The sequence below is a fragment of the Manis javanica genome, chromosome 11, assembly GCF_040802235.1.
Source record: "Manis javanica isolate MJ-LG chromosome 11, MJ_LKY, whole genome shotgun sequence".
Classification (NCBI taxonomy): Eukaryota; Metazoa; Chordata; class Mammalia; order Pholidota; family Manidae; genus Manis; species Manis javanica.
The window spans coordinates 106,527,828-106,535,931 of record NC_133166.1 but is presented as its reverse complement, the minus strand read 5'-3'; the positions used below and the strand labels follow the sequence as shown (position 1 = coordinate 106,535,931).

Here is an 8,104-nt window from a genome sequence, read left to right as displayed (position 1 = left end):
ACCACACAGGCCCACAAGCAGTGAAAACACGGCCCTCACCCCATCGTGGAGGCGCACCTGCCCGGCTGCCTCTCGCCGCCCTCTCCGCACCGCAGGCACCAGAATTACCCTCGGAGCAGAGGTTCGAACTCTGAAAAGCTCTTGAGGGAAGGCCTTCCTGTTCCTTGTGTATTAGTCCATGAAATATACTGTCCTAAATGAACTCTTTATGGACAATATATCTTCCTTTAAAATTCAACATGGGAGCTAAAACTATGAATTTCATGTGATAATGTATAGAAGGCCTATGACCCCATGAAAACACAGGCAATTAAAACCTGTTCCTTCTCAAATTCACTGAAATGGTCTCATGTACTAGGACAGTTCTGAAGAAAAAAGTTGGTCCACACAACAGCGGGGAGCCCAGCTGTACAGGGAGCCACACAGCCACACATCAGTGTCTCTTGGGGACATTACTTACCGTCAGCAGAATTCAGTTCTGTGTCATGACACATGACATCACGGTACCCATCTTGATCTTAACTTAAACGTTATTTCTGGAAAGAAACAGGCCAAAAATGTCACATTTTCTCAACTGTTTAAGTTTAATCCTTTACAAGCCCACCCATCTTTACATCAGAAAACTTAAGCATAACTTAGAAATGACACACGGATGTTTATTTTTAAGGTGTTTAAAATTTAACCCCAGAATGGTATAACATTGTGCTGAAAGTATTTATTTGTATTAAAAAATAATTATTTAAATTAACTATTGAGCTTGCACACATGAGGAGGGTCTTTTCTTTTCTGGTTTACCTTTGAATTTTAGGCCAAATGAATAAACAGGATGCTTTGAGTATTTACTCCTTTTTTTAGGTCTGTTGTGGTAAGAGTAATTGGAAGTGATTAACCTGAATAGAGGGAGAGTTTTTCTGAATTCTTCCTCCACAAGAAATAAGCTGGACATCATTCATATTAGTAGTTATTAATGGTAACACAGCAAATCTTTAACAATGTAGGCACTGTGTCTAAAATTCATAAAGGGAATGCCATAAAGAAGTCCCAGGAAAAAAAAACAGCAAAATGTCAGTTTACCACTTGTGGATATCAGTCCCCTGTGAGGCAGGACCCAATATCACAGCATCTCAGAGGAAGAAAACAAAACTGTTCCCTGCGTAAACTTCCCCAGGGAGGAGCCAGTGAGGCTCGGAGGCCCTGTCTGCAGAGGCAGATAGCAGCTCCCGGCCATCCACCGGGGATGCACGCCCACCAGGGAAGAGGGGCTGCTGTTTCCCGGGCCTGGGGTCAAGCCTGCAGTAGACGATCAATTAAACAGAATCAGGGGGGCAAGTCACTTAGAGTGTCTGAAGCTGCATAATCTGTTCTGTTATTCGATCCCCTAGCTTAGCTCAAGCTCCTGGCCCACTAAGTGGGGAGCCCCAGCCACAGGGGTTTACAAAGGCTGGTCTTCACCGCAGAGGGAGCTAAGCGCCTCGGCAGTGACACAGTATAAACTTCACTCCATGAAATCCTGGAAGTTGATGTAAACAGCTTTTAATAGCAGTGAACATTTGTTCGCTTTGTTTAGACCATCTGGATGTTCCATTGTGTTTGGTTCAGTGCTGACTGCCGCCGGGTGACAGGTGATGTATGGTCAGTACAAGCAAAGGGCCTCGGGCCCTCTGGGGACCTTCACGAGAACTTTTCAATGTTCTGCGGCATATTCTGTGAGATCGCAGCTGAGTCACCTGCATCCTCAGTGGCTATGTGCCAAAGTCCTCCAGCTTCTTTATCAAAGGACAATTTTGCTTTTACTGTTTGAAAAGTTAGGGAAACGATGCCAAAGTTCCTCCAGGCAGCTTGAAGACCAAGGCTGACAAGAGGGATTTTCGCTATGGAGGAAAGAGTGAAGAGCATCCCGGACCTCAGAGGAGGCGGGCTGTGCCTGCCTGGTGCGCAGTGCGCCCGACAGGCGGCAGCCAAAACACCGCCAACAAAACCCAATCAATACACAGCAGCTGGGGTTCTGGAAGAGACGCTGCCCCAAAGGCATGTTCTCCTCTACCTGCACAAACCACTGTGCGATGTGCACCCGTGCACATGTGTGCTTACCTTCCATGCAAAGCGGCCTCTTCCTGACCATCCTGCTGGTGCCCGAAGCAGTAACTCAGGAGCAAGAAATGCCCCTGTGAAGAGAGAGAGAGAACCAGGCAGGTCAACCTATGTATAAAATTCACACAAGCACCTGCAGAAGCAAACGAAGGGCTTAGGAACCTGCCCTGCCCCCCTTGCCGGCAGGCGTGGCTGTGTCGGAGCATCTGTGAGATGTGAGATGGGACCTCATGGGTCACAGGCTTGGCAAAGCTGGAGTTGGCAGTGCTGCCCATGAGTGTACTGCTCTGGTGTGGGTATTTTTTTTAATATGTTGGTTTGAAATGGTTGAGTAAATGGAATTTCACTTTACCACAGAAGACATAGAAATGAGATCATGTATATATGCTTGATCTCAAATTGCTCATGTCCAACACATAAGATTCCCTCTTGTGTTTGGAGTCCTACCAAATCTCAGTGAACAGTAGAAATGAAGGGAAGAAACTGCGTGCGTAAATGAAATCTATGATTTCTGTAACTCTGAGTACATGATGCGAATAACATGTGGTTCTAACAAGTATTGCAATTATTGCATTTTCCTTCCTTATGAAAGAAAGAAAGCTAAGGTAAGGAAATATAGGATAAAGGGGAGGAAAATCGCACAGCCAAGCAGTGATGAGAACTTGCTAGTCAAATCTGTGAAGTGGGTATATAATACACTGCCTTAGATTTCTTCTAAGGATAACATGAGACAATGCGTACAAAGGTGCCTAGTACAACATACTGTTTCAACAAAGGTTTGGCTGGGAAATTATTAGACAACGTATACTGAAAAACTAACTACGTGAAGTTGTTATATTAGCAAATAAGGACCCACAACAATGTTTTTATAAATACATTAATAAATGGCTAAATAAGCTGATTTTTGGAGAGAAATCTCTATGTTCAACTGAACAATTTATACCAAGCACTCCACATTCCATTTCTGAATTAATTATGTACCAAAAGTAAGATAAACCTTCTAATAGCTTCTAAAAATTGTCTTTATCCCCTAATTCTTTTCAGGATTACATGTTAAAATAGAAACCATAACCAATCATTCAAAAGAAAAGAACACAGAGAAATGTTGAATAAAATTTAAACCTACATTATTGTGTACATTCCAAGTGCCACTCTGAGGTTAATTTGTAAAGTGCCTAGAACAGCGCCTGGCACATTATGAAAGCCCAATAAATATTCATGGAATTAATGTGGGGACTTCTTAAGATCACAGATATATAGTTCTACAATGCAGCAATCTCAGCTTTCAGCAAACTCCAACCCCGAACACATCACCCATGGGTTTCTGATGCAACAATGCTTGGCAACAACAAAAATGACCCAGCAGAATTTTCTGAAACAATGATGCTGCTTTTCATCAGAACCTAACTTATTTTCCAAGATGACAAAGCAGATATCGACTAAACAATTGTTATGATTTTTTAAGCGACCCATGGTTTTTATTTCCCATTGCGTCTTACATTACAGGTTATAGATTTCAAAGTGCTTCCACACTCATTATCTCATTTAAAGTGACTTATATTTATGCCCTTTTCTCTGAAATAAAACACAGTGCAAAGCATATTCTTTAAAGCTTAGCTACAGTGGACTCATTAGAACCTTATTTGATTTTTCCATTCACTTTTTACTTCCCAAATTAAATCATATTCAAAATAGTATGTTATACAAAGGGGTGGAACAAATGGTTTCTGTAGTGATTGTAGCCCCCCGGATGGGCATGACGTCTCTCATCCTACAGTCTCTTTTCCGGGTCTCCGGCCCTGATGCCCTTCCCTTCAGTGGGTAGGTCTGTCCCCTCTCCTTGGCCCCGAGCAGACCTTTACGACTGCCTCCACCGAGAGCCTGGCAGGAGTGATGCTGTGGGACCCCTGAGGCTAGAATCTGTAAAATGTGCCGCCTGCACTCCTGGGGTCTGCCCGCCATGCTGGAAGGGAGCCCAAGCAGCCTAAGGGGAGGCCCGCGCGGAGAGGCCCCTGGCCCACGGCCCCAGCTGAGCTCCTGCCACCAGCGTGCCAGCCTAATGAGCAGGCCGACTTGAAAGCGGGTCCTCTGTCCCCGAGTCCAGCTGCCCCCGCCGATGAACCTCACCCAAACTGAAGATTCGTGAACAAAATTAATGATTTCTTTGTTTTAGACCATAAGTTTTGGGATGGTTTGTTATACAGATAAAGAAATAAGCAGATAGACTTTCCAAGATTAAAATTCTGAGATCCTGCAAAACTCTTCTATGTTTATCATTTACAGTATTTATCATTTACAGTATTTCGGTGGCTGCTAGTAACTGTGGGGCCTGTACAAAGAGTGGATTAAATTCAGTGCTAGCAAACTGCACTGACGCTTTTATGTAAACCCCACATTTCTCTTCACCTGCAAAATAAACGATCAGTTTGGGGTTTACTTATGCCAGAAGCTGCCCACAAGCAGAGGCTGTGAAATAACAGCATAGCTTTAAATGATTAGAACATAAAAATGTTATTGAGTGGAGAACACTGGGCCAGAGGTTTCTTTAAAAAATTACAAAATGTTTTCCTGAGATATAAAACTTAGTTGTTGACTGAATAAAGGACTATAAATGGAATGGCACTTCATAAACCACAAACATTCTACTAAGAGTTAAGATTAAAAAAAAAAGGGCTTATCATTTCAAAGCCTAACAGCTCCAGTTAGATATACATGATCAGAACATTGTAAATAATACATTTCTAAATTCATTAATCCTTTTTAAAATTCCAGACTAATGAAAAATAGTGCATTTTTAAACAGCTCCTTTGGCAGCAGGAGATTGGATTAGGTGACCTCTTCAAGTTCTTTTCAGGGGCTATGAATCTGAGAGACACAAGCTGCCCTGCTATCTACAGACACCAGATCACAGAGTAGCTCAAATCTAATTTCAGTGACTCAAATTCTCTGCATTGTACAAAAACCAAAAAAAGTCCTCCTCAATGCCTACACTAATGAAATACTAATTAAATCAAGCTTCATAAAATAATACCATTAACGTAAAGATAATTACTTTCTAAGAAAGATGAAGATCATTTGCCTGTTTTATAAATTATCATTGAGCTATTTTTTAATTTTCAAAATGAAACGCTCTTCCAATCGCTACAAGTGAAAGTGTGACTATAAATGAACAGGTAGGGTTCCAGAAAGCATCTTCCTAAACAATCATATTTCATGCAAGTCCCCAAAGCAGTAAAACAGTTCTTCAAATCACGTTGAAGATATCTTACTGAGGGGATATTTGAAGTGTTACATGGAATCATATTAATATTCATGACTTCATCTACATAAGCCTGGAAGAGCCTTATCTGATTCCTCAATTTTCTGTATAAATATGTGTTTAAGTATTTGCTACCTCGGAAACAGAAACAGCCACCCACCCAATAGATACTGAAAAAATTAAAGCAAGACCTACAAAGCGGGATGAAACGTAGGAGCTAGGAGCCAGCCAGCGACCCAAGAGCAACTGCTCAGAAAATGGAAAGTCACCTAGCCTCTCAAAAAGCGAAGATGCTAATTCTGCTGATGAAGATATTGTTCTCCCCTCTTGTGCCCTATTCATTATGCAAGGCTGCGTAATATGAAGTGTGGATGTGTGATCCGGCCGATCTAATGATCTCCCACACCTGCTCATCTGGTACAATTTTAATTAACACTCCAAGGAGGTTTGTCAAGAGTAATCAAAAACATTGTCGCTTATAAAGCTGTGGCAAGAAATCAATAGTTTTCATCAGAAAAGGTAAGGTCCGGCATACTGAACCGTTTAATTGCTTCATTCCAATAAACAAAAACTGCACATTTTAATGACTTGATTCGAGAGATCAATATCTAACCACATATTGCATTAAACAGCAACATGTGGGGGGAGATCCGGAGTCATTTCCCTTCCAAGAACCACATTCCTCTTTTTTATTTCATCCCGAGTGGCAATAGGTTGCTGCGCCCGTGCGGGGCTGTGATTTATATCGAAGGAGTGACCTCTAGGGCCGTAGACTAGAACGGGTGACTAGTTCTCAATGGTGAGCTGCTGGCACTTGACAAAGTGTTCAGAGCAGAATGAATTTACTTCTCTTTTCCTCAATCTTCAACAGGCTCTGCCCTGACCCCCGCTCTGACTCCTATAACAAGATCTCCTGTCGCTGCCTGAAAAATTTACTGTCGCGTCTCCTCATTGAGCTCGAGTGAGTACTGTCACCTTCAGTGAACTGAGTCCACAGGAGATTTAACTAAACACCAGACCCAGTTTAAAAACTAAGTAAGTGCCTATAGAGCAGGCGGCATTCAAAGGCATCTGTTTCCGAATGGCATGATTTTCTTAAAAGCTAAATCTTCCTTTCTGCTGCATGTAATTCAAAGCAACGTCTGGGCCCTGAAAACTCATTTACCTGGGCGGTGCCAGGAATGAGAAGCTCTCCTTAAACTGCAGACCTGAAGACCTTCCCGTCCAGCACGGGCTGCCGCACAAGACTGCTGCCTGCCCAGCATTTCAGTCATTTTGAAGATTATTCGAAAACAGAGATTCTTAACTGTTGAAAAACCTGGTATGTGATATGCATAAACCGAACACCCTCACATTCTACCGCGATCAACACGCAGGTACACAGGAGACGAAGACATCAGACAACATTCGAAGTATTCAGACGCCCCCGGGCATCTTTCTTCATAGCGATATTTCAAAATATATTGTCAATAAAGACTTTCAATGATGACTTCAAACATGCCCAGATATTACATATCAGCATATTATAACATGCCCTAGTAAAACATATAAAGGGTAAACCACGTTTATATAATGTACATGATTTTAATAATCAGCGTGAAAAATTAAGCAATCAAAACCAACGTTTGCAAACCCCCGTGTCAACAACAAGGCAATTAAAAGACTGACATTTGATGGTTGATTCCATCTCACTAAAGCGTTCTGCAAAATTTCCACTCCCTCTTTAATTTTCAATTCCTCTACCCTCCCTGCTTCACAGCTCCTGGCGATTGGCTTTTACAATCTGTCCCCAGGGAGTGAGGAGTTATTGCCCCTGTCGATGGAAGAGAAAAGGATGTTACTCCCGCGTCTCCCTCGTCGGCTGCAGCAGATTCCTTGTACTGATGGATAGCCTTCCCCGGAGAAAGGCGGCTGAGACGCTGTTAGTGCCCGGGCCTGTCAGATCCGTCTCTACCCCTGCCCCTGGCGTTACTTACTGGAGTCGAGGGACACTCGGTGTCCCCAGAGTCAATCGAAAAACTCCAGAAGCAACACTGCGTGGGCCATTCTGCAGCTACAGGGTAAACGCCATGACGGACATCCAGGCCCCTTGGCAGACAGGATGCTGCGGCTTTGCATCCTTGAGAGAACAGAAAATGCAAAAGTTTATTAGCAAAATCCTTCAGAGTTGTACCAGGTTTATTTGTTAAGCGTTGAGTAGAAAAGAAACATTGTGACGACGTTGGATAAAGCAGAGGGAAGCTCTTGTGAAGCGTTTCGGCTGCCAGGCCACCTGTTCGCACTGTTTCCGACCATTTCATTCTCATTACTGTGATTTCACCGTTACATCAGGACAGGGAAGACCCTGGAAATCTAGTTAATTCATGATTTTCAGACTCACATTTCTCTCCCTATTTCCCTCTCCCTTGTATTCAGAATAGGGTAGCTGCTTCCATTAATTGTAAAAAAATCATTATTTTAACATGATTTTACAACTTTTTATTATCAAAAAAGATTTTACATGGCTAAAAAGTAAATATTAATTTCTAGAATTCAGCCGTGAATTCCCCATCCTAAGTATCCGGTGAGGCTCTAGACCACGAGGCTTTTCTTACAAAGGTGCACAGAGCCTCTCAATCCCTTTGTCTCTGGTTTGCCCCTCACATCTTCCTCCGACCTGCCTTTAACCTCTGTCTTGCCAAGGGGTTTCAGCCCTGGGTAAGCTCTCTATGGATTCAATGAGACCAAAGAAATGACAGTACAACGTTCTTGGGG

The 8,104-nt window shown here is 42.7% G+C and overlaps 1 long non-coding RNA gene across 1 annotated transcript; it reads right to left on the bottom strand.

The window, feature by feature from the left end:
• Positions 1–479: 479 nt before the first annotated feature.
• On the bottom strand, positions 480–7,521 carry LOC140844345 (uncharacterized). The gene is made up of 3 exons (XR_012122481.1): positions 7,327–7,521; positions 2,092–2,165; positions 480–536 (listed from the first exon to the last, which is right to left on the bottom strand). It is a non-coding gene; the product is annotated as an uncharacterized lncRNA (long non-coding RNA).
• Between the last annotated feature and the right edge of the window lie 583 nt (positions 7,522–8,104).